This window comes from Amblyomma americanum, chromosome 9 (genome assembly GCF_052857255.1).
Source record: "Amblyomma americanum isolate KBUSLIRL-KWMA chromosome 9, ASM5285725v1, whole genome shotgun sequence".
In the NCBI taxonomy this organism is placed as follows: domain Eukaryota; kingdom Metazoa; phylum Arthropoda; class Arachnida; order Ixodida; family Ixodidae; genus Amblyomma; species Amblyomma americanum.
The window spans coordinates 58,991,468-59,018,822 of NC_135505.1; the positions used below are offsets into that span (position 1 = coordinate 58,991,468).

The 27,355-nt window shown below is 46.2% G+C and overlaps 1 long non-coding RNA gene across 1 annotated transcript; it reads left to right on the forward strand.

The window, feature by feature from the left end:
• Nucleotides 1–15,732: 15,732 nt before the first annotated feature.
• Nucleotides 15,733–27,148, forward strand: LOC144104622 (uncharacterized). The gene is made up of 3 exons (XR_013308597.1): nt 15,733–15,794; nt 18,272–18,323; nt 27,080–27,148. It is a non-coding gene; the product is annotated as an uncharacterized LOC144104622 (long non-coding RNA).
• The last annotated feature ends 207 nt before the right edge of the window (nt 27,149–27,355 follow it).

The following is a 27,355-nucleotide window of genomic DNA, read 5'->3' on the forward strand; positions in this document are numbered from 1 at the left end:
AAGTTCTGAGAGCAAGCTCACGCCAAGTACCGCCTACTGGAATTTGGCCTTGGGCTAGCGTAAAACGTCCAGTACCCGCTATTGAGCGCAACGCGTGCTTGGTCTCGGTTCGCGAGCTTCTGTTGATCCTCAACTTTTATGAATGTGCCAGCGTAAAAAAAACAAATCTGCGCCGAGCAAACCATTTCAAGAAAAGGACGAGCGCAGGACACAGCAACGTAGCTTGAGTTCAGGTTTCATTGCAGCGTCTTAAATACCTATTGTTAGCTTTTTATAAAGTATTAAAAAATTTCGGAGAGTTTTGCCCTACAGTTGGCAAAGGAAAACATTTTGACCGAAAAAGCTTGCTGCATCGCCGCTTCGCATATAGTGGCAATCACAGGAAAAATTTAAAAACATCACATAATGTAGACCGCCGTGAGTTCCAAATGTACGCATTCCTCCACTGTAGCGCAATATTGTACGATTTGTAATGCCGTGATTCAAACTCGAGTGGCAGCCAATGATATGCTACAGCGGATATCACGCCTCATAACAAATAAGTGTCCTTCATATATACGTCGCCTTAAAACCACAAATGAAGCTACGGTAGCGCTTTGGGCAGCTCTCTAAATCTCCGATTACTCACAAAACGGGGCAATGCACCGGCAAAGATTGGTTTGGTTTGGTTTACGAGGGTTTAACGTCCCAAAACGCCTCAGACTACGAGGGACGCCGTAGTGAAGGGCTCCGTATAATTTCCACCACCTGGGGTTCTTTAACGTGCACTGACAATGCACAGCACACGGGCCTCTAGAATTCCGCCTCCATCGAAATGCGAGCATCTGTAAAGAGTCGAGAAGATCGGGTAGGATCTGCAGAGCAGCGCTGAGAAAAATGGTACTAAGGGACACTTACGCAAAACTCCAGTTAGTCACAAAATGCTCGATGAAAGCCCATTTCTATTAAGCATGGCTTCGAAAGCGTAAAATATTTCAATGCGATAGCTTTACTCTTCTCATTACGAGAAAAATCGGCGGTGTGTGTGTGTGCGTATGTGTACTCGCAAATGGTGCAGAAAATCCCTGCTATGGCAAGCAAAATAGCGTGACCTCATCAATCTGCCGTACGACGCCCACAGGAATAGCAGCCCCACCACTTCAGACAATCCTATACATGTTGTTCGTCTATATACACTCGCAACTGGTCAACCTTCATGTCGCCCCAGTTTTCTTGATAACATTTGTTGCGAAATTGTTATAGAACCGCTTGTCGTACAGCGTTCCGAGTGTTATCATACGATTTTGCATTGCATATATGTAGCTTACATGCGCTTATCAAGTTGGAGGCTAGCTTCCGACAGGGATTAGAATCGGCGAAATATGAGCCTTCAATTACATGCCTTCCCAGTTTCTTTACTACTTCCCTTAAGGCGCCGTTGAAGTATCCATCGAGATCTGAAAGTATTCATACGCCATTTCCTTTCTTGAAAAACCCAATTTTCGTATTAATGTTATGATGCCACCGTTCATCGTACAGCGTTCCCACTGATGTCTTAGGCCTGCGTGGGTGTGTGTGGGTGCCTGGGCTTCCAGAAATAGTAGTGCTTTCACATACTCCTTCGTAAGCAGTCTTAAGTGTCTCTCCCGATTTTTGTATTTGGTATTACAGCGCTGTCCGATGGAAATGACAATAGAAGGGCCGCGAGATTATTTTTCATAGCGAACACAGTGCGCAATTGAGAGAGCAATTTTGCAAAATTTTGCTACAAAAGAATATTTTGCAGCAAAAAGGGACCTACCTTTGCAGTGTTCATCACATCAAAACGGTAATACGTGCAGTTCCAAAATGTCCGGGTAGGCTTCCGAAAGTAATTTGCTTGGATTGTGCCACATTCACCCCGAGTAGTCAGTCTCTTGTTGTAACGCACCAGACAGTGTAGGTCCGGCGACAAGTCAGATTTACGTTCTGTTCAGAGTGCAGACCATACCTTGCGAAGGAATGTAATTTTTATTAATTTTCACTCATACTACCCCGCCAGCTACGAATGCATTCCTGTTGAAGCTTTTGACGCTGCGTAAAAATCAATCTTATAAAGAAAATCTAGTGTATGGTGCACATCGAGTGACAATTTTTACGACTGGATGTGAGTAAATTTTTCTGTGTCGAAGAAGAAAACTTCTACAATATGAAGAACGAGACAGTTTTCACTGATGCTTAAGCATGAGCACGAGCACATACTGTAATGAGAAACCTATGCGATAATATTTTTTCTAATTTCACTTAATTTTACCACACTAAAATTTAAGCAGGACTGCTGGGACAATGCTGTGAGACTTTTCACACCATACCAATATGTTTTTCATCTTAATCAGAGACAATTTGTTCCAACAGCACGCTTATTGAAACACTGCTTTCTGCTCTGCCCGAAAGTGCGGCTATTATATGTTCTTTAGTACAAAATCAGGCAACAATTTCACGGGTGTCATCGCATAACAACCTAATTCTTCAGTACTTGACACGCAAGCCTTTCCAGGAGATTACTTCTTGATTCCATCGAAGCATGGAGTGCAGGAAGCTGACAGTCAATGTCTAGTCCAGCTGTCTCCACTTCTGCAGTTACTTTAACTTTCTGCATCGCAGTGCAGGTAGTTTTTTCTTCCGCTTGGTGTGCGATGTTAATGCAAGCATATTAAAGTGAAATAATTTCAGTAGGCAGCCTTCGCCACAGCATATTTGTTGCCGTCCTGTACATGTGCGTTGGGGGCCATAATTCCATTTGAAAAAAGAATACAAACTCCATATTCTTGCGACCATTTCAAGCATACCATTTCAAGAATAACTTGAATAAACTTGTCGCTCATGGTAACTTGAATTCAGTCAAGGAAGCACACCCCACGAGAGGAGAATGAGATTCGTTCAATTACTTTCCCACCTGAGCGGTTGAAAGTGGGACGCTGATAACAATCTATATATATGCAGCGTTTGCTGGGACATATACAACGAATCTCATCATTCCGGCACGACCAGAACTTCCATTAATTTAATGAAATCAGAGAGAGAGACTGTTTAATGAAAAAACAGAGAATTTGGCCGGCGTTTCAATATCGCTGGCGTGCTACTCTGCGTAGGGAGGGGAATTTGGGAGATAAAGACTGAAGGAGAGCAGCGTGAAGAGGTGAAAGGCAAAAAGAAAAAAGGGAAAAAAACGAAGATAAAATGCAGCCGTGAATTGGGTACTAAGGATGCAGTGGCGAGTATTGATAAAACCAATGGAATGATGGAGTGCATAGTCCGACAAATGGGCTGACGAAGTTCACTGCAAGAAGAATGCATGAAGGCAACCTGCAAGTGAATTTAGAGCTTATCGAGATGTCCAATGTCTTTTAAATATGTAAAAAGAAAGTTCATTGCAAGTCTCTGTTGCCTGAAGCAGGCTAAGGGGCCTAAAACTTTGTCCATTGTTAGGGGCACTGGGCAGAGCTTCTGCATGCAATGTTCATAGTACGCACGCTCGTTAGCATACGCAGGGCACTCAAGCAGGATATGTTCCACAGTTTCTATCGAGGCACAGTTGTCACAATGCGGACTGTTCATTTGTCCAAAACGGTATCGCAGGCCATTTGTATATGCAGCATTCAGACGAAGTCGGCGATAAAGTGTTTCGAGTTGTCGAGGAATTCTGGGTGAGAGTCTTGATCTAAGATGTGGGTCGATTGAGCGAAGAAATTGGTACTGATGTGTCGGCAAACTCCATAGCCCATACGTTTCTTCGTACACAAAACTTTTAGCCATTTGGGACGCATCAGATTTCGTGAGAAAACTTCGAATGTATCTCTGATGTTGATGGCCCTTACGGGCCGCTTCATCTGCTTTTTCATTACCCATAATGCCACAGTGAGCAGGTACCCAATGAAATGGTATGCAGTCGCCTGCGGCAATAGCTAAATGATGGACATACCCAATGTCCAGGGAAACTGGCTGGTGATTCGTTTTCTTCAGCAGGTTGGCCAGGATCTGCAGAGATGCTTTTGAATCGGTGAAGATAACCCAACGGCCGGCGGTTCGGCGCAGGATGTAAGAAACAGCTTCCTTAATGCCGTGAAGCTTAGCTGTTGTAGAGGAGGTCCTCCGCTGCAGCCGTGAAGAAAGGGCATGGCCTGTTGAGGGCACATAAAGGCCACAAGAAGTTTCTTTAGTAGTTGAACCATCGGTGAAGATATGGGTGTGCTGCGTATATTCTTCGATTAAGTAGGCGAGAGTAGCTTGCAGAAGTGCTGCCTGTGGCATGCGGCTCTTTGCATTCACACCTGGAACAGACTTCTTCACCTTTAGAGGAGAGAGTGTCCATGGAGGAAAGGCCAGAGGGAGTAGTTTCTGTGGCTGATTAATAGTAGGAAGGGGCAGGAGCTACACTGCCTGGCCAAAGCTAGAGTTGCTGTGAGTTAGGTGGACACGGTGTAGGAAGTGCTTCTTCCCTTGCAGGACATGGCGGAGATGGGTACGCATAGTTTCCTGGGCGGCAATTACCTCTACTGGGAGACATCCTGCCTCCGCTACTGTTCCTGATGCAGAGGAACCCTTTGGGAGGCCAAGACATATTCGCAGGCAGTTGTTCCGTGCGGCATTGAGAGTCTTATTGCTTGATGTAGATAATCTTTGAAGCACTGGTAGACAGTAGCGCAAGGTTCATTCAACGTAGGCTTTTTCAAGCAGAACCAGTGATCGGCAGTTGCTACCCCACCTAGTTCCCGCTATGAACCTGAACACTTGCGATGCTGCAGTAATCCTCTCGCGGAGTTTTTTGATCTGAGGTGACCATGACAGATTATAGTCGATTACAACACCCAGGAATCGCTGAGATCGTACATATGGCAGCGATCGTCCGCCTAGGAGCAGCGGATATCGGGTCATCGTTTTTCTTGTAAACGCCATTGCAACACTCTTTTCTGGCAAGAGACGAAGACCTCTGCAAGCCAGGTACATCGAAATGTGCAATAGCGCTCTCTGAAGACGTTGCTGGGTAATATAGCGCGAACGTGACGCGGTCCAGATGCAGATATCATCAGCATAAATTGTTATGCGGGCCCCTCGCGGAAGGTGTCTTCTTATGTGGATAAGGACAATATTGAACAGGAGAGGGCTGAGCACCGCTCCCTGTGGTACGCCCCTCTCCACTGCGTGAAAGCGTGTTGGACCGTTTGGAGTGGTAATAAAAATTTGTCGTTCTTTTAAATAATGCCCAATCCACTTGTATAGCCTTCCTCCAAGGCCAAGACTGCCAAAGGCTGCGAGAATTGCATGGTGAAAGACGGAGTCAAAAGCGGCCTTGATGTCTAGGAAAACGGCTGTTGGGATGTACCCAGCATGAAGGTACTCCTCAATTGATGAGACGAGGGCGATGATATTGTCAGTCGCAGACCTGTTTTGACGGAACCCGTTCATTTCTTGGGGGAACTCATTTCGGCTTTCTAGGAACCAAGTTATGCGCTTGCAGATCATGCGCTCCATGAGCTTACCTACGCAGCTCAGTGGGGCAATGGGCCGTAATGATGCGTAGCTTGTTGGCTGCTTACAGGGCTTCAAAACGGGCACGTTTTTCGCCAGCTTCCATTCCGTGGGGACCTCACCAGCCATCCAGGAAGAATTGTAATACTCCAGGAGTCGAAGACGGGAGGTGTGGGGTAGCTTTGCAATGGCGTCATAGGTCACCTCATCATGACCCGGAGACGTGTGCCTGTTTGTCTCCGCGATAGCTGTGGATAGTTCTTCCATAGTGAAAGGCAGGTCTAACGCTGGCACTGCCGCCTTTGGGATGCCTGTTTGACCATCTGCGGAGAGTGTCGAATGCCCTGACGCTGCCGACAGCAGCTTGCAGTATTCTTCTGAGACTTCTTTTATAGATTTTTGTTCGTGAAGGGAGAGTGCTGCGAAGGGGTGGAGTTGTTGAAGTGGCGTGCGCATACCTCTAACTATCCGCCAAATATTGCTTACTGGTTTGCGCACATCCAGCGTAGAACAAAAGTCACGCCACTTTTGCCGACTGAGTTTATCTATGTAGCGTCGAATGTGACGTTGTGCCCGTTGGCATGCACGTAGGTTATCGAGGCTTTTTGTGCGCAGAGCTTTCCTTTCAGCTCACTTGCGTATAGCGCAAAGCCTTTGGAATGTGTCATCATTTGAAGGTAGGTTATTATTTTTAGCTGTAATTTGTGTACTCGCCCTCAGGCAATACGCAATTGTCGATGCTAATTCCTCATTGCGAGTTGCCGCAGTAACTCCTCTGCTTACAGCGTCCTTGTATGCGTCCCAGTCTGTAGATTTTATAAGGAATTTCTTTGGGTTCCTCTGCACATGGAAAGCCGATATGAGGATTGGGTAATGGTCGCTTCCACCTGTCTCCAAATCAGTGCACCAGCCAAAGTTGTGGGCGAATGAACTTGTGACAAATGTCACGTCGATGCTGCTGGTAGTCGTCGGGCCTCGGAGGTAGGTGATGCTGCCGTCATTTAATGGCTGAACTGAATGCTTGGAGAGAAGTTTTGCAAGCTTGGCACCTCGGGCACATGTATGTGAGCTGCCCCAAATTTCATTATGAGCATTGAAGTCTCCGCAAATAATATGCAGAGAGGGCGTCCTTGCTATCAAGTCTTCAAGTCTCAAAGCATGAAATGGCGTGCCTGGCTCAAGATATACTCCAATCAGAGTGTACTGTTGTCCGGCAATAACTGTGACAGCGCATACGTATTCATTGTCGCTGTGAGGCGGGACATCAACCGGTGAGGCCGGGATATCCTTGCGAAAGCCAATCAGCAATCTGCTGACGTTATCTGGTCGTTGTGAATGATGGAAATAGTATCCATTGAGTCGGAAGGTTTCCTCGACGCGATTCACAGATGACTATGAAGGGGAAGCGGTACGCTCGCACGAGCTGTCGGAAATCTGAGAGTTTAGAGCGTAGCCCGCGAGCGTTCCACTGGAAAATGGTGCATGTACGAAAGATGTTGTGGATTGTCAGCTGCGGTGAAGTTCTCGCTGTGGAAGCCATGATTACTGAAGTGTGGTATTACGCCCCTGTGGAGCGTAGGAGACCGACACCAACGGCTCCATTGCAAGGACAGCTTCTACTTCTGGGAGTCCTCCTGACGAGGGGTTTGCACGGATAAGAGCCTTGATGGCTGCAAACAGCATCGGAATCAGTAGGCATGTGACATCTTGTTCAGAGCTTCCGGTTTGCTGCCTGCCGCTGATCTTCTGGTCATGTTGTGGCGCCCTAGGGTCAGAGCGAGCGACGCTGTTTGTCGGGTCTTGTGTAGTGCGTTGCAGTAGCTTTGATGAAGGAGAAGAACCAACGGACTTCCCACGCTTCTTTTTTACCGCATCTGCGTAGGTCTTATCAGCTGCTCTGCCACGCTGCGTTGACTGATTCGCGGAAAGAGCTGCCGTAGTCGTGAAAACCACGTCGGGGTTAGGTGGTGGTTCATGGCGCTTAGGGGGTTTCCCTTGTGTTTGCTCTGCCGTGTGAGCAACTGTGGCTGCTTTCTTTTTATAACACCCTCCATAGGAAGCAAGGTGTGGGCCACCGCAGTTAGCGCATTTAGGTTGCGCTCTCGAAGTGCATTCTTTGTGCGAGTGGGGGCCGGCACACACTTTGCAGCGCACGGGGCCGTTACAGTGTCTTGATATGTGGCCATGCTGCTCCGACGTATTCAGTTATAGGGTAACTACAGAACCCCAGCGTTACTCGTTTTGGTAGCGGCGCATCTTTTGCGAATTCCAATATAACTGTGGGACGGCGTACCTCTTTTATCTTTCCACCATCCTGAGGAGTGTAGGCGGTTAGCCTCCTTGCTGAGAGGACACCTTGGTCGCGTAGATATTTCTGCAGATCTTCGTCTGTGTAGGTGACAGGTACATCTTGTATTTTGCCATAGCTTGCCATGTAAGAGTATGGGACTCGGGCCTCTACAGCCACTCCAGCCAGCTTAGTTACCGTGAGCAGACGGTTGGCGGCGGGCAGCGTCGATACTGTAACCATCAGGCTCCCATCCTTGTGAATGCGATGGCTGAGGACTTTTTCTTGAGCGATGCTACAACCGCCGAAGCCACAATGTTGGGGTTGGCTTTCCATAGGCTTCCTCCTTCCTCAGTGGGCCTGAAAACTACAGGAACACCGGTAGCTCTCTTTTTCTTGTACGATACAACTGTAAATGATGCTTGGTCCATGTCCTCTGGATGGTCGGTCAGAGGTTCGTTGCTGGCTTGGTCGTCGCGCAGTCTCTTGTTTGGCGGGGCCTGGTCTGTAGCCGCAACTACAGGGGCCGCTGGACCCGCTGCTGGCGCTGCTGCCATCAGTGCAGCTTGGAGTTCAGCTGGCGGTGATGTTCCGTGTCGGCGTTGATACGGCGCACAGCGCCGAGGAGGTCGCTTGACGTGCTGCTGTCGGCGGCCAGGGACCCCCAGGTCGTCGCACGTCGAGGACACACGCCAGAAAGACTGGAAAACCTCTGAAGTGAGAAAATAAAGCCGAATATTACGAACCGGTGTCAGACAGCCGGCCCACTAATCGCCGTCTTCTTCTTCCTTTAATGAAATCACATTTCCATTGCACAAAGACTGTTATCGACATTTCTGAAGACATGAGCCTGCTATCAGGCTCTACAGTAAATTTACGGACAGCAAGCAGTCGTGTACAATGTGCTGATCTAAATGACACAAGCACAGCTCGAACCGTGCAGATATGTGAAAACAATTGGACTTTCATGATGACGTAGGTAAAACGGCTCCTGGTGCAATATGTGTGCAATGGAAATGTGATTTCATTACACCAGGAGCCGTTTTACCTACGTCATCATGAAAGTCCAATTGTTTTCACATATCTGCACGGTTCGAGTTGTGCTTGTGTCATTTAGATCAGCACATTGTACACGACTGCTTGCTGTCCGTAAATTTACTGTAGAGCCTTATAGCAGGCTCATGTCTTCAGAAATGTCGATAACAGTCTGTATCGAGGCTTTCTCGACACCTTCGTTGGCCATTCTTGCATGTCTCTCGCGAAGATCTAAAAACAAAACCTATTTTAATCCTATATATCTGGATCTTCACAGAAAGTTGATATTTCATCGCGTAGTTGTGGCTGGGGATAATTCCCATTTGAGAAGTTCTTATGGCGCCATGTAAACCACAAACTCGGTCCACTGCTTCCAAATATATGTAGTAATATATGTAGCCGCAGTATATACCCCATGAAAATGAGAGGAAGCTAATAATATTTTAAAACAGAAGAAAATAAATTAAGTGGGAACCGTCCAATTAAGAACAAATGAAAACGGAACTGTAAGCAAACAAGTACGCCCACAACAAAAACTGATAGAAGAAGAGTGAATTTTCGCATCATAACATATTCAGAAATATAAAATAGGTCTTTTATGTCAAGGGTAATTGGAGTTTAGAGAAATATTGAAAATTTTGCATTATCTTGTTCATCACTGCGTATAGAAAGCTGATATCTGAAGAAAGATGGCAAGCGATCGAAAACATCATATAGGATGAGTCAACGATGCTGGCACTTTCTGTCTACTGAAGCACTCCAGTTTCTCTTTTCGGTAACGCTGTACGCTACCCACTGACGCACTCTGTACCAGGTGACACAATCACATATTCTTCCGTGCCCTGGATCTATGTGCCCTCGTACTCCCTGAGTCTTTGTCGAGACGTCAAAGCAGAAATGGACCTCCTGCGCTTAATTTACCTGGCGCTGAGACCGAGGAGAATCCCGTACTAGTCAGCAAAGTGTATCTTTTTCGATTACACAGTATTCTTTGTTGCTTGGAAGCATAGAGGCCCGTTCATCGCTCTGATATACGCTGGCTTCAGCGCACCTTATGTGAGTCGCGTGTTTCTTGCCTTTCATGCTCCGAAGCCTTCAGGGTGATCGTCGAAGCTCTGCACAAAAAATAAATATGTCAAGCACTTTTAACATATATTTCGAGAGAGAAAAGTTCACAGAATAATCCTGAAGTAATAATAATATTAATAATAATAATTGTTTTTGGGGAAAGGAAATGGCGCAGTATCTGTCTCATATATCGTTGGACACTTGAACCGCACCGTAAGCGAAGGGATAAAGGAGGGAGTGAAAGAAGAAAGGAAGAAAGAGATGCCGTAGTGGAGGGCTCCAGAAATAATTTCCACCACCTGGGGATCTTCAAAGTGCACTGACATCGCACAGCCCACAGGCACCTTAGCGTTTTGCCTCCATAAAAACGCAGCCGCCATTACGAAATCTATGATACCAATTTGAATTCGCTTCGACGATTACATTGATACTTGTACTCCAATGAAGGCTTTTACCGAGTGAATGAAGGTGGTGTGGCGAGGAGGCAGGTGGGTGGCGTTCCTGGAGGGAGGGCAACTGTCTTTCGCGCGGCGAGTTTGAATTCGCTCTCGTCGTTGCTCTTTCGTTCAGTTTCTGCGAGGGCTTCTAGTAGGCGAAGTCGTTGTGGAGCGTGAGCTAGGTGTGCTCGTGATGGTTGAGGCTTCTAGAGTGTAGAGTGGAGCGTGCGGTGTGTTGCGCTTCTGGAGGGTACAGACAAAACACAGAGGCGGAAATGTACTACGAAACTAACCAGTAAGCTTGCAGGAAACATGAGCAGAGAAATAAAGAGCTTTAAACGTAACGTGAAAAAATGAGATGGTAAGAACTTGATAAAATTTAATGGAAAAGAAGCACAGTCTAGAAGTATAGAGAAATTGAAGAAGGCAGATGCGGCAGAAATTGTATCAATATAACGCAAGAGGCTGAATCCTACTCTTTGAAGCCTTCTCGGGGGGTTTTAAAACGCGAAGTTGGTCAAAGAAATTTAACCAAGGTTATGGCACATGTTCACATTGTGGTATATCTCTAGAAACAATTGAACATTCTATACTTGAATGTGGCAGTGTCTATTCAGATGTCGATGCAAGCTCAGTTAATCTCCCCTGAGGCCCTAGCGTGAATCTGCAGTACACGTTTAGCAAAATGCGATTGGAAGAATGGTGGCTCAAAAGCAGGACGGTGGTGTAAAGTTAGAAATTCCGGATTAAAAACTATATTTAAAGCAAAATGGCGAATCCATAGATACTACCGAAAGCATTGACTGATTCTTTAAAGAAATATAAGGAAATAAGCCTGAGCGTGGCGGACTCTGGCGCCAGCCTGTTTCAATGAGGACGCTCCTATGACGCACTCGTCCATCAATGGGGTAGCGAGCTGGGTCGAGGGTAGCTTCAGGTGCACGGGTAGCCTTCCACTCAAGGGTTACGGTAGGGCGGTCGATGGTGTGTGGTGCTTCTAGAGGGCAGCTGGCTTTGTAATCAAGTCATTCAATTCCATATAAAGTAAGGATTGACCTATTCTGAACATACTAATATTATCCTTTATTTCAAGAACATATACAAACGCGGTCCTTGCGAAACCTCAAAGGCTTGAGTCGAAGCGTCCTGCACCAGGCAATACAACTGGCATATCCGTCACAAAAACAATCACCGCAACAAAGCGATCGTTCAAAGAATAAAAAAGAAAAGTCACTCTGTAAACAGACATAAAAAAGAGAAAAATGAAACATATCAAACAATACTGACATTAACAGCATTGATTAAGGAGGCACAATTACATTTTATTTCTATTACGAAGGGAAATGCTTCTTTAGTTGTTCGGTTAAAAACCCGTGGCGCATAATACATGCGAATGCGCCTGCCATATCTAGTACGCTCTCTAGGCAAAAAAAAAGCGATCAGCACTGCGGGGATTACGACCGGGAGCATATGGTGTTCAAAAATCGTTTGTCCAGATATATTTAAAAACAGGAGTCTCGTTGAATAGATTAGAAAGTCAGGTATGAGTAAACATTGAGAAAAACTGTATTCTTGGACCCCGTGACAAATCATGCATTTCTGATTTAAGGGTCAATTGCAATATACAATTGACCTTCTTTTTCGAAAAGGCTGAGCTAAAGTAAAAGCAGAATTCCATAGCGTAACACACTATAAGATAAGGCGTACACAATTTGCTTTCAAATATACAAAGCAACACGCGTTAATTGAATACATTAAGCACGGTTATTTAAGATGCTGAGAACAGAATGAGAAAAATGGCTGTTCCAGGACCTTTCTCAGTCAAAGAACGCACCGAAGCACCGTTGAGGCAGGCATTATAAGAACATTTACAATGGGCACAAATTGGTCTGTGCAAAATTTTTTTTAATTATAAGGAATTCGCTTTGCGTAATTATAAAAATACGCTGACAGAGTTTTTTTTATCGTTTAAAAGTTATTAGGTTACTGCTGAACCGTTCAGTGATTTGCTCGCAATAGTGTTGAACATATGATAAGTCTGAGGGTCTGTGTCCAGCAACCAGAAGCATGTCATATGCATACTGGAATAACGGCAATGTTTGCAGGAATGACTCAAATTGTTCGAATAAAGAAAAACAATATATGAGCAAGTAGACAACCTTGCGGAACACCGGATATTATTATTTGAAAATAACCTTAATGTTTACTCAGAACAACGATTTATGAATGGTGGGAATTCACTTATTATCGCTAATCGAACACGTTCTATTCGTGAACAATGAAATATAAGCGAAGTCTGTATTCCTACCACACCTAATTCGCATTTGGAATAGCTGTGGGAATCGACCGGCACATTCTTTAATTTCCGCATCTGAAATAAGCCTTACCTTTTCGAGCAGAGCTGACCACAAATCTTCGAAGAGGGTAGAGGTTGCAGTGATTCGAAGATATGAGAATAATGTTGAGCGAGCGCTATCGCTTAATAAGCGGGCAGCCAGTGGAAGTGTTCCATCATCACATGCGTTTTCGTCAGCCCTTAGGCTGATCGAATTGCGGTGGAGTCGGAGATGTTCCCACATAGTATGCAGGCAAGGAAACTCCTGCATTACGTCTAGTTGCTTTGGCGCCCTGTATGAGGCGACGTGGTGGCCGTTGTTCAAGAAACTTGCTAGGTGAAGGAGATCACCCTTAACTACCCTTAGCTTCGGCCATTGCTGATGATTTTTGTAGATTTTGCGTAAAGTTTGCCATTTCCGCAAAATCTTTCCCTCCGTTATTGCCTTGTGGGGGTGCCAATGTCCAGGCAGCATCCGTCAGCTATTCACCCACAAGTGACATGCACAAATCATGCCCCTCTAGAATCTCCCTCCCACCAACAAAGAACGATCTTAGCCCTCTGGAAGCTCCACTGAACTGCAACCTCGAGAAGGCCTTCACATACAACCCACTCAAATTTTCCCTCCTCTCACTTTCTACACCCTGAAGCCGCCACCCAGCGCCTACGAAACCGCCTACATCTTACAGAATTTCACCCACCTCCATCCACCCACCTAATCCCTCCAGAAGGGCCGGCACCCATACCCATCCACTCACGACAAGCCACGCACCACTGGAACAAAAAAAGAACGGTGATATACTATTCAACGGCGCAACGAAATACGATCATCACAGAAGGAAGATCCGAAACCCATCCAAACTGCTAACGCAGATTTGTCGCATTTTCTACTGCTATCGCCTAGGCATTTTTTATCACATGTCCGCGTTTTCCCGCACATTAACTTTTTTTTGCTTGCCACACAATTTAATATAAGTATATAAAAAACATATTGAACTTGAAAATGTTAACTTGCCGTCTTATAAAAAAAATTACAAATTGCGAACTGTAAAAAGCTCTGTTTGGGCAGGTTGACGGGTGAACGGTCCCTAATTTCGGCAAGAGGCAGCATCACGTATGCGTACATATACATTCATATACACACATATGCATACATATATACATGCATATATACACACGTACAATATCAATAGAAATATAAATCCCCCACATGTTCCTCACTCGCATATTGCTTAGAACGTCTATTAAACAACTGTAAAACACACAGATACAGCAAAGCCAGACAATATTACATTGAAACCGCATACATCAGCAGGAACTCTCTTTTTGATTACGTGAAAAGATGGAAGGTGGCCGAATTATAATAATTGAAATGTTTAGGTATTATCTACATAATGCCCTGCCTTCCCTAGTTTGACCGCGGCCTCGGTACCAACTAGAGCTCAATGTATCTTGTGATATAAGTTGTAGCTTTTATCTGTCTGTAGTTGAGCGAGATTACGTAGGCTGCCAATATTGCTGTAGATTTACAATTTATGAAGGTGACTGAAGCGATATTTGTAGTAAATGTGAGCTAGAAACACACCAGAGTTATCAAAGAAAGGATTTTTCTGGGCTGCGTAAATTGTATTTTTGGGGGAAAGGAAATGGCGTAGTATCTGTCTCATGTATCGTTGGACACCTGAAACGCGCCCTAAGGGAAGGGATAAAGGAGGAATTGAAAGAAGATAGGAAGAAAGAGGCTGCATAACAAGTTATAAGTGTGTCGGAGATATTTGTTCTTTAACAGGGGAATCTTGGGTTGCTCAATACTAACGCAATAATTGAAATATGAATGAAAAAGTGCATTATAAAAGAAGAATTTAAGGCGTGTGGAAAGGGTATATCTTAAACGGCATATTGAACTATTTCAATAATTCGTGACCTTATTGTTACATCTTAATGCTGATGTCTATGCTTGTTTTTGGTTTAAATATTACTTGTTTGGTTTGCTTTCATTACCTTCATTTATTGACTTTCTACTATTCCACTACGGTTTTATACGTATTTTACATTGTTTTACAAGTAGATGAATATCATTTACGGCAAAAAAATATTGGTCTTCTGAGTGGCTAACAAACCCTGCCTGAGAGTTAATATTTACAACGCAATTAAGATAGATATTAAAGCGTAGAGGTAATGTCTGCCCTCTAATGCTTTATTAACTTAATTTATCTTGGAAAACACTACAAGCCACTATATAAAAAGCCTTAGACAAGTCTACCGAAAATGCCAACAACGGTAGCTTTGTTTGCGAACTCTGTTATAATCTTTCTGCTTTAGCAAACCTAGCTTTACAGGTTTGTTTTTATGAAAATGAAATCATTGTGGTGTTAAGAGCTTATGCGTTTTAATAAACTTCGTCATCCTTGGATACAAAAGATTTCAAACTTCTTTGAAACGGTCTGTAAATTGATACGAGCCTGTATTTGTCAGGTTTCGCAGAACATTGCGATCACCGTATTTATAGATCACGCTAACATTGGCAGACTGCATTTTCGCTGGAAAAGTTGCAGCTCCAAACGCACGTTAAAATTATGGACGAATATTCGGGCAATATAACTACGTGTTTAATTCGGCATACATGACAACCGTCAATATCATATCTACTGCTGTTGTTCGAGGCTTTTAGAATTGAGAGAACCTTATCCAGAGCGATAGGCGGTAGGTATATTTGTGTTTTCATTATGAGTGCACGCATACTTATTAGCATGGGAGGATGTAGCACGAGTATTACCGGTACTTCTAAAAAATTGGTAAATGCACCAGCTGGTTTACTATCTAATAATTTTTTTCCATCAAATTATAACTTTTATAAAGACATGCGATTATACATAATTTAAGAGAGCGTTTAACATTCACCAAAGCACACTGTGCTCACGGCATGTAGTATCCAGGAAAGGTAAGTAATATGCTGTGCGTGAATTTAACAATCATTTATGAGCAATAATGAATTCAATGAACTCATTATATAGTGAATGAAGGCGCAAATTCGCATACATGCACGGTTCGGGCCAACAATAACCTTTTATTTTCACCCCGTTCAGATGGCCAGTATCTCCGCTGTCCACAAGAAGCACTTACGACGACTACTACCAATCTTTAGGTGAGGATCTCATTTAATTGCATAGATGGATGTCCTAACATTAAGTGATGACATCTAAAACAACATACGCATTTTAAAATACCACTTCTTAAATTATTTTCAGCAATGCTACATCGATATTTTCATCTGTTCAAAAACATGCAACAAAACATTTCGACTTCAAATCATTTACCACTAATTGCTGGCAACTGTAACGCGCCTTGGCCATAAATAATACCACCTCAAGTGGCTAGTGGCCGTGCAGGCTATGGTTGATGATTCCTTCTCATGGCTATTGCAGCGAAAGGTCATTCTAAGGACAAATGACTAGATGATATAGTTTATTTCTTGCTCCCCTCTAGATGGCAACAAGTGCGCAATTCAGTTTGGCTGGTTAATATGGCTAATTCTGCCATCGCGAGCTGCTAGGCGCAATGAGATTTGCTGGCGCACAGGCGATTGAGACAGCACTGGCGACTGAGAGCTATGCTAGGGAAAACCATATCGGTTAGTAGAGCGTGTTCTAAGAAGCCATATTTAGATTTTGTCTTTTTGAACTGTATAGAACTGACGTAGCAGTCATATTTTCATATGTAGCAGTCATATTTTGCTGCAAGAGCTCTTAGATTCGCTGTGTTGTTTGCGCAGTTCAAAAGACTCAAGCAGGTGAATTACGCACAACTTTCATTAGCCATTACTCCTGGGCAATACCCGACTGTCGTTAATAAAATGTATAACCCACCTTAGATTGTGCTACGCCTCTACAGCATTGCGTTTGATGCTTGCTTCTCATCACGACGGCCAGACAGTCTTTTTTTTTTCTATTTCTCAGAATTCGTGCGTCCTATGATAAAGGCAAAATCATGAAACATGTGCTCGATATCGCCATAGAGCACTTAGGTTAGAAAAAGCAGTAATATGCTGGGATATTGTTTTATATACTACACACCTCCTGCATGCACTTCAAAGTTTTTTGACGGCATGTCCAAGTAATTTATTTAGGCTCACGTTTAGAGCTCCGGGTATAAATCTTGATTAATTTACCGGTGTATGTTCGTCTGTATCTGCGACATTGAGGAGATGAATTCGAAGTGAAAGGTTTAACAAACAACGAAACTTATTTGCAGTTATAGACCATAGTGCTGCTGTAGTAACTTACTGTTATCTTGGTGTGCACAAATTAGTTTTATGCCGCCTGTTACCCCGGGTGACCCACTGTTTTTTGATGTGGAAAAAATTCTCTAATGAATGCTGATTGGCTTCTCTGTGAAGTATTCCGGAAAAAGACGCGTGTAGATGCGCCTCCTGCACGTTAAAGTGCACTAGCCATGCTACTCGCTGGGCAAGGGGGAGTTGCTCAAATAGAATCAAGTCAAGATTATTGCAACTTTTATATGCAAACGTTTAACCTTTTGCGTATTTTCTTACTATGAGTTAGTATTCTTAAATCCACAGGAATATAATCAGTGTTATGAGTTCGAACTAGAGGCTCCAAAAATGTAGTGCCATATTAGCACACCACCCGCATGAACTGGTCGACTTATGGTAGATTTCGCGCATTTCTTGAATTTGCAGCATTCTCAATACTTTGAATTTTGAAGTCGTTTACTATAGCTATTTTACATTTTGTTTCCATTCAACACAACGCTTCATGCTCTATCCCTCAGTATTCCTTTATATTCCACATTTATCCTTGTATCGTTATTTTTATACTTATAACCAAAAAAGTCATGCTGTCAGATTTGGGCGCTACCTTTCGCAAAATGTTTTACAGACTGAAGTGTTGTCACTTTAAGGGTGCTTTCATTAGGCCGCTGGATAGGCCGTTGAAGGTTTAATCATTGCGCACTGTAAAGATGTACCTTTGGGCGGGAATTATTTGCGTTCTTAGAATTTTTTAATTGACTAGCAGCCACAGCGTAAAGCAAAATTTATTTTTATGATAATTATCACGTGGATGAAATATAGATCAATGAACTGAAGTCCATCTCGTGTTTGGGAGGAGACGCAAGCATAAAATGCATCGCAGGAAAGGAGTTTTGCATAAAAGGACGTCGTATAAATGGCGGTAGTGGCACTCCGTTATGGGACAGGTTCTCTACCTGCTTGCAATAAAGGCTCTGTGTGCCGGATATAACGCTGACCTGTGCTTCCGGTATATCCGCCAACTTTGTGTGCACCAAGTTGAACTATGGTATGGCCTTCGCGAAGCATATTTTAGTTGTTTATCGAAGCAACCGCATTTAAGAATGCTTTGAACCCGATTAATGATACTTACTCCTGTCTGATTGCGATAGGTAACAATAGGCCACGAAATAAAGTATATTGTTACCAAAAATTTGGGAAACTGGTATTAGCAGAGCAGAAGTACTGTTATTAGAAAAGCAGAAGCAGAAGGCGCTCTTTCTGTCTCTGTGTCTTCCTGCGTTCGTTCCCTTGCGCCTTTAAACTTTATCTTTGTTAATAAACATGGATTCTTATATTTCACCTGCCTACAGAGATTCCTGCTGGTGCATTGCAAGACACAATATTCCAACTTGAGGCGGCCCTGTAAGTTCGAATTGTTTCGTTTCTCTAAAAGAGCGTTCACACTGCTAAGCTCCCATGCGAGGTTAATTTTATCAACAAATATCTTCAGGTTCTCTAACGCCTAGTCAGCATATTGTCACGTAGTGGTGACGGCAGTCGAAGCAGCGATGAAGACGGACGAAAGGATCTTCTAAAAGAACTGTTTATTGGGCTGACTTGCACCCAAAATGGACTGAATCACTCGGCGGCGGCGAAGCGACAAGCGTGCTCGGCGGTCGTCGAACAGAATGCCCGCCGCGGTCGGCCGTGCTCAATTTAAAGCTGATAGCGAACATTCGAGATAAAGGGCGCAAAGTTACTAGAACATTCCGGAACAACGAAGAATCAGCTTCGCCTGGCTGCGATCAATCGAGATAAATCTAGTCGCGTCTTGCGTCGCAAACAAAGCGATAAGGTGGTGTCGCGGCAAATTTGAAAAACGAATAAACACTGCAAATATTCGCGGCATTACTCCCCTCTCAAAGAAGCATCGACCCGATGCATTAAAACAAATAATGCCATTAGTAAGGGAAAAAAACGGATCTTGCGAAAATAGAGCATGAAAATGCAGCGGCCTTTAGCGCGCATAATACGGCTTCAGACGGACTACATGGACAACTTCTGGTCGTACGCGGCGTCGCTGGTATGCAGTCATTGCGTCAGGGATTACTTCATAATCCAGTTCACCCAGCCGACGAAGAACCTTGTACGGGCCGAAATAGCGGCGCAAAAGCTTTTCACTCAATCCGCGGCGGCGAATGGGCGTCCACACCCAGACTTGGTCTCCTGGCTTGTATTCCGCGTTGCGTCTTCGTAGGTTGTAGCGTCTGGCGTCGGACCGCTGCTGATCTTTGATCCGTAATCGGGCAAGCCTTCGAGCTTCTTCTGCGCGTTGAAGGTAGGCGGCAACGTCGACGTTCTCTTCTTCTGTAACGTTGGGCAGCATGGCGTCTAGCGTGGTCGTGGCATCCCTGCCATGTACGAGCCTAAAAGGCGTCATCTGGGTGGTCTCCTGCACTGCGGTGTTGTAGGCGAAGACGACGTAAGGCAGGATGACATCCCAGGTTTTATGTTCGGCATCGACATACATAGCGAGCATATCGGCGATGGTTTTGTTCAGGCGCTCGGTCAGTCCGTTGTCCTGCGGATGGTATGCAGTTGTCCTCCGGTGGCTGGTTTGGCTGTAGCGCAGGATGGCTTGCGTGAGTTCCGCCGTAAATGCCGTTCCTCTGTTCGTGATGAGCACATCGGGGGCGCCGTGTCGAAGAAGAATGCACTCCACGAAAAATTTGGCCACTTCTGCTGCTGTTCCGTTCGGTAGGGCTTTCGCCTCGGCGTAGCGGGTCAGGTAGTCGGTCGCTATGATGATCCACTTATTTCCAGATGTTGACGTTGGAAAAGGGCCAAGCAAGTCCATGCCAATCTGCTGAAAGGGTCTTGAGGGAGGTTCAATGGGGTTCAGAAATCCTGCTGGTCGTGTGGGAGGAGTCTTTCGTCGCTGACAATCTCGGCATGTTTTCAAATAGTGTGCGACATCGGCAGACAGTCGGGGCCAGTAATACTTGTCTTGAATGCGGCGGAGGGTGCGAGTAAACCCGAGATGTCCAGCTGTCGGCTCGTCGTGTGAAGCCTGTAGAACTTCTTCGCGGAGACAAGTAGGTACAACAAGGAGGTACGCTGTTTTGTTCGCTGTAAAGTTCTTCTTCACAAGGACCTCATTCTGCACACAGAAAGAAGACAGTCCTCGCTTGAATGAAGCGGGGGGTGAAGAAACCTTGCCTTCCAGGTACTCGATGAGGCCTTTTAGGTTGGGGTCCGAGCGTTGCTCCTGAGCAAAAGAGCTTGCGCTGATGGGTCCCAGGAAGGCGTCCTCATCGTCGTCCAGCGGCGGTGCATCTACAGGGGCTCGTGAGAGGCAATCGGCGTCAGTGTGCTTGCGTCCGGACTTGTAAACGACGGTGACGTCAAACTCCTGGAGACGCAGACTCCATCGAGCGAGTCGGCCAGAGGGATCCTTCAAATTGGCAAGCCAGCAGAGCGCGTGGTGGTCGCTGACCACCTTGAACGGCCGTCCGTAGAGGTAGGGGCGGAATTTCGACGTAGCCCAGATGATGGCAAGGCACTCCTTCTCAGTGGTCGAATAGTTAGCCTCGGCCTTAGAAAGGGAACGGCTAGCGTATGCGATGACCTTCTCCAGCCCGTCACTTTTTTGAACGAGAACGGCGCCTAGTCCCACGCTGCTTGCGTCGGTATGAACTTCAGTATCGGCGTTTTCATCAAAATGCGCAAGGATCGGTGGGGACTGTAAACGACGCTGAAGTTCTTTGAAGGCTTCTGCTTGCGGCGCTTCCCATTTAAACGGCACGTCTGCCTTCGTCAGTTGGGTCAGGGGCTCGGCGATGCGCGAAACGTTTTTCACAAATCGTCGGTAATATGCGCATAGTCCGAGAAATCTGCGCACTGCTTTCTTATCGGCCGGCCGTTGAAACTGTTCAATAGCGGCTGTTTTCTGCGGGTCTGGGCGTACTCCTTCCTTGCTAACGATGTGGCCTAGAAACAGCAGCTCTTCGTAGGCAAAGTGGCATTTCTCTGCTTTCAAGGTTAGGCCAGACGACTTGATTGCGTCTAGTACTGTTCGAAGTCTTTTGAGGTGCTCTTCAAAGTTCGAGGCGAAGACAACGACGTCATCTAAATATACAAGACAAATCTGCCACTTCAGGCCTGCCAGCACTGTATCCATTACTCGCTGAAACGTCGCTGGTGCGGAACAGAGACCAAATGGCATCACCTTGAACTCAAACAGCCCATCCGGAGTTATGAATGCTGTCTTCTCGCGATCTCTTTCGTCGACCTCAATTTGCCAGTAGCCGCTCTTGAGGCCCATCGATGAGAAATATTTGGCGTTGCAGAGGCGGTCCAGTGTGTCGTCGATGCGGGGGAGGGGGTAGACGTCCTTCTTTGTTATGTTGTTCAAGCGGCGGTAATCCACGCAGAATCGAAGTGCGCCGTCTTTCTTTCTCACTAGAACAACCGGTGCCGCCCATGGGCTGTTTGAAGGCTGGATGACGTCGTCGCGAAGCATTTCTTCAACTTGGTCCCGGATGGCTTGTCGTTCTCGCGGAGACACACGGTAGGGGCTTTGACGGAGAGGTCGGACGTGTTGATCCGTTATAATGCGATGCTTGGCAATTGGCGTCTGTTGCACCTTCGGCGATGTCGAAAAGCACTCACTGTAGTTTTGAAGCAGATTGCGGATCTGGTCTTGTCTGTTCCGGTGCAGGGCTGGGTTGATGTCGAAAGTGGGCGAGTTCTCTTGGTAAGGCGGATCTTCTGCGGAGGGGTCGGAGAGGGCGAAGGAGTCTCGTACGTCAGATATTTCGTCGTAGAAAGCAATCGTCGTTCCTCTTTTAATATGCCGGTATTCTTCGCTGAAGTTAGTCAGCAGTACTTCGGCCTGGCCATTGCGGAAATGTGCGATGCCTCTTGCGATGCTGATTCCTCGGTCTAGGAGCAACTGCATGTTCCCCTCGATGATGGCTTCAGTGTTTATGGCTTTCGTGGCGCCTACGGTCACGATAACGCTTGAACGGGGTGGGACGCTCACTTCTTCCTCCAGGACACTTAGGGCAACGTGATTTTCCCGAGTTTTCATCGATGCGATGGCTTCGTCCGTCGAAAGCGTGATCAGCTTGGATCGCAGGTCAATGATCGCCTGATGCTCATTAAGGAAATCCATACCCAAGATCACTTCGCGGGAGCATTGCGGTAGCACAATAAAGGTCGCAGGATAGGTATGTCCTTTGACAGTCACTCGCGCTGTGCATTGTCCTGATGGCGTAATGAGGTGGCCCCCAGCGGTGCGAATTTGTGGGCCGTTCCAAGCCGTTGTGACTTTTCTGAGCTGCGCAGCGAATGTTCCATTCATCACCGAGTAATCGGCTCCTGTGTCGACTAGAGCGGTAACTTTCCGGCCGTCGATAGTCACTTCTAGGTCGGAGGTCCTGGCTCTTGCATTGCATGTCGCTCTCGGCGTCGGGTCACGGCTTCGTCGCGTATGCGAGTCACGGGTTGGGCGTGTGGTCGAAGCTCCTCTGGGTGGCGGCGTCGATTTCAAGGTAGCTTGCGTCGTGGTCGAGGTTCTCATTGTGTGCGGCGTCGGTGCAGCGAGTGTCGGTTCTTCATGCGGCGTCGCGGGTGCAGCGTCTTCATGGGGCGTGGTCGGTGGAGGATCTTCGGCGTTTAGCTCGTGAGCAACCTCACCTCCAGAGGTTGCTGCCTTTAGTTTCCCCTACGGGGGCTGGGCGACCTTCCTCGTACCGCGGCTGCGTAGCTGCGGCGTGGCGACGCAAAGCGCGAGGTTGACGGCGATGGTGAGCGCGAAAAGCGGTTCGGCGTGTACTCTTCTCGACGCAGGTACTTGTCGATTTCGTGCGGACGTTGTCCGAAGCGTGGTCGTGTGGCGTTAGCGGCAAATCCTCGAAGACCGATACGTCGGTACGGGCAGTGACGAAGAATATGGCCGGCCTCACCGCAATGGAAGCACAACGGCCGGTTGTCGGAAGTCCTCCAGGCGTCGCATTTCCTGGGGCTTGAGGGTCGGTCATAGGCTGGGCGGGCGGGGGCTGGGAGGCGGCGTTGTGGACCAAGTGGCTCATCTCGGGGAGGACGTGGGGGTTGTCGTTGGGGCTGAGCAGTCCTTACTGCAGCGGCGTAGGTCATGGCCTGGGGTTCTGTGGCCGTCGGGGTGCCAAGTGCCTGTTGCACTTCTTCCCGTACCACATCCATCAGAGTCGCTTCTTGTGGCTGTGGAGAAGATGGCAGTAATCGGCGTAGCTCCTCTCGGACGATTTCGCGGATAAGTTCCCGCAAGCTGTCGCTGGTGGTGGCCGGCGTGTCCGAACGGATTGCACAGGCAGAGGAAGGGCGATTGTACTGCCGAGCTCGAACGTCGGGGGTCTTCTCAATCGTGCAGGCTTCTTGCATAAACTCCTCGACTGTTTTTGGCGGCTGGCGGACGAGGCTTGCAAAGAGTTGTTCTTTTACGCCGCGCATTAAAAACTGAACTTTCTTTTCCTCGGTCATCCCGGGATCGGCGCGGCGAAATAGGCGCTTCATCTCCTCGACGTAACTGCGGACGGGCTCATTCGGAAGCTGGATCCTGGACTCGAGGAGTCGTTCGGCTATTTCTTTCCTCACGACACCGGTGAATACCTTCAATAGTTCTCTCTTGAATAGCTCCCATGTCGTAAGGGAAGACTCGTATTTTCGTACCACGTGCGTGCGGAGCCATCCAATGAGAAAAAAACGTGTCCAATCTTAGCCGCATCATCCCACTTGTTGAATGACGCCACGCGCTCAAATTGGTCCAACCATTCTTCACGGTCTTCGACTAGGGATCCACTGAAAGTTGGCGGCACCCGCGGCTGCTGCAGTATGATCGGTGTCGACATCTTCGGCGAGGTTGCGGTGCTCGTAGCAGCGTCTTTTCGCTGTCTGGTGCGGTCCGGCAGTTTCCCAAACTCAGGCTCCTCTCCCTGGAGACGTCGGCTGGCTCGCTGAGCTGCTGGTTCGTCCTCGGGTGTGAAGCGCTTAGGGCTGGGTTCACGACTTGAAGGGGGCGTCCGGAACATGGAAGGCTACCCAGCACCTCCACCAGATGTCACGTAGTGGTGACGGCAGTCGAAGCAGCGATGAAGACGGACGAAAGGATCTTCTAAAAGAACTGTTTATTGGGCTGACTTGCACCCAAAATGGACTGAATCACTCGGCGGCGGCGAAGCGACAAGCGTGCTCGGCGGTCGTCGAACAGAATGCCCGCCGCGGTCGGCCGTGCTCAATTTAAAGCTGATAGCGAACATTCGAGATAAAGGGCGCAAAGTTACTAGAACATTCCGGAACAACGAAGAATCAGCTTCGCCTGGCTGCGATCAATCGAGATAAATCTAGTCGCGTCTTGCGTCGCAAACAAAGCGATAAGGTGGTGTCGCGGCAAATTTGAAAAACGAATAAACACTGCAAATATTCGCGGCAATATTATGCAGACGTTACGGCGCATTGGAAGTGCCTAAATTTCTGTTAAAAACCATCTCTATTTCCAGCAATATATTATAGGAGTAGCAGAAAACTTGTACACTTATGCGCCTGGTACAATGAACAGCGATAAAACAAAATTGAAGAATTCAGCTATATTTTTGCGTCAGCCAGTGATGCCATGGGCTGCACATAATAATGCCTGAAAACCAATTTTTTCGTTTCAACATTTACTTCATAAGTGATTACCTCCTACCCTCTGTTGATACAAGAGTTCGAATATTTCTCATTTTGGAAAGGTCGACAAGGTTTGCCCTCTCTGTTGCACCGGCATAATTTAATATATATTTGCGGTATTCGAATGAACGCCTACTGTAGAAACATATGAGGCAGTTTTGAGCAGGAGTCCATATTTTGCATCTGTGTACGGGACATAGAAATCATCTATATAGAGCAAATTGCAAAAAGTGCGTTTAACAATTCAACTAACTGGATGAAAATATGAACCGCACAACACGCCAAAACGCATACGACAGTTCTGTCCTCCTGTTCTGGACGAGCAATTATTATTGGAATCAGCGCAAACATTTTGAACTTCATGATCACTGCTGCATTCATGTCTTTGCAATGAATTCATTCTAAATCACTTAGTGAAGGTTGTACACCAACACCAAGATTACAAACAAAGCGAGTGGTTCTCGGCAGGCGAATCCAATTGTTGGTGAAAAATAGGCTTACCGCTTTAGGAATATACGCTAACTAAAGTTTTCGAAGCCGCTTTCGAATTTCGCAGTGCACCTATGAAGTCGTCCATTCCTGAAGAACAAATTTCATCCTCGAACAGGTTGTGGGAACATGAAGCGTCATTTCGAAGCAGATGTATTTTTGAAACACTGGAAAACGTACGCATGGGAGTTTCCCGCAGCTGGGTGTACGGGGCGTAAAAAGCACATGTCAGCAAAGCCTACCAAATTGTATTTGTCGTTTGACAGAGTACCCATGGAGCGCCCATGTTTTGAGTTGGCGGTTGTGATGAAATTTGTGATGAAGTCCGCTTCATCATTTCGAAGTTATCTTTTTTAAATGAACGCGATAAATGCGCGTTATGAAACCGAACATACCGCCAAGAGGTGCTGCATCCGCTGGATGTTTCCCCAAATCGCACATGCTGCTCATGTCGGAAATTTCTGCTGCGCACGCTACATTCCCGCGAAAAATACTGCCGTTTAGACGATAGCAATGTTTACATTGAAGAAAATTCTTAAACAACACGATAAACTAAATTCATACTGTAGCAGACGGTTAGCACCGTGATTACGCAAATAGGTGTCGATAGCAGACCCGGAGGTGCTCGGCGGAACCATCTGCTATTGTGCACTGTTTAATTTCGTGTGTTTTCCGTGGTGTTTCGGAGCTGCCTTTTCTGGTAATACGGTCTTGGCTTTCTAATTTCAACGACAATATTACTGAGCAACTTTACCGCACGCAGAATAATGGCGGATGTAAAGTCAGAGTGCACAAGAAGCTTGCGCGATTTGGGGAAACACGCAGCGGATAAAACGCCTTTTGCGGATATGTCTGTCTTCACAGAACTGAATTATCATAGCGTTGCAAATAAAATGTTTTAAATGACCATACTTACTCATATTCTTGTACAAAGCCCTCACCAACTCTTCACAAACAACGGCTTCGGTTGGTACGCTGTGAAACGAGAAAAATATGTTTGAATTTTTTGAACGTTTTGCTCTGAAGTGTTTCAATGCACCGCGCTCTAGTTCATACCCCTTGTCGCGAATCACCGCCTATTACTCCTAACGGGGTGTGTTAAAGATATGCCGCCTTCTAAGTGACACTTAATACTGCCAAAAGCTCTCGTAGGATCACCTTGGTGGTTCCCCACAAAACAACGAGATCCTAGGTGCACGGGGAAATCAGAAAACTGCTTTGAAAACATTTGCGTTCATGAATTACCCCAGCCGCCCCAGCCGCCAACGCTTCTCGCTTACGTCGCATATTGGAATTGTTCTGTTGAATGTACACACACAACGGACACGTGAAAAAGAGCGGAAAAAATGCATTGAGCCGCTGATTTCTCCAAGCGTATTTATAACACTACGCTATTTTGTCTAAGGTGTCTTCCTTTTAGACAAATAATACCCAGCAGAAAATTTGAACGCAGAACCATTAAAGCTTTTTTGGAACCTGATTGTTCATTTTCTCCTTTAAGTTCCTTTCATGTCGATTCTACCTGTACACATCCCCTCGATGACGGCATAGAACAACTATCGCCCACAAAAGGTTGTTATGCAGGAATACATGTTCAGTTTTATTCACACTTAACACCAGTTTCAATACCAGAAACTAGGACTTGTGTTCCTGCCAATTCAGCTTGTTCGAATCGAAGTTCTGGAACTGTGCCTAAATGATGACAATCTTTCTTTCTCCGGCGGCAGTGAAACGGCTGCACACTAAAGCTATGATTTTTAAAAAAAAGCACCACAGCGAGTTTTCATTGTAAAGAACGACAGGGAACCTCACCCTGTGGCCGCTTGCGCTTTTGTAAATTGGTTTTAAATGAAGCAACTCAACTACTCTTGTAGAAAGATTTACGTTTACTCTTTCTTACACTGGAGTAGAACAACGTGCTTATCAGAGTTGAGCTTGAAACGAACAGACTGCGATGAACATTTTTGTTGTTCCATTTTCAGGTCTCGCACCTATGGATCAATGGGAACACTGATTGCTGAAACTTTTGCTCGTGGATTAACAGAAGCAGGTAGTTAAATCGTGCATTCCTTTTACAGTCTTTCATTTCGAATTACTTCGCATGACAAGAAGCTGAGGGGCAACAGACTGAATCCGCCCGTGTTAGTTTTGTTGCGACAGCTACATTACGGTAGCATTCCGGCCTATCAGCGTGGCGGCGCCGCCACGCTGTCACGTGGTTGGTCAAGTGGTGCGGAGCAGCTGCAGGTGGCGTGGCG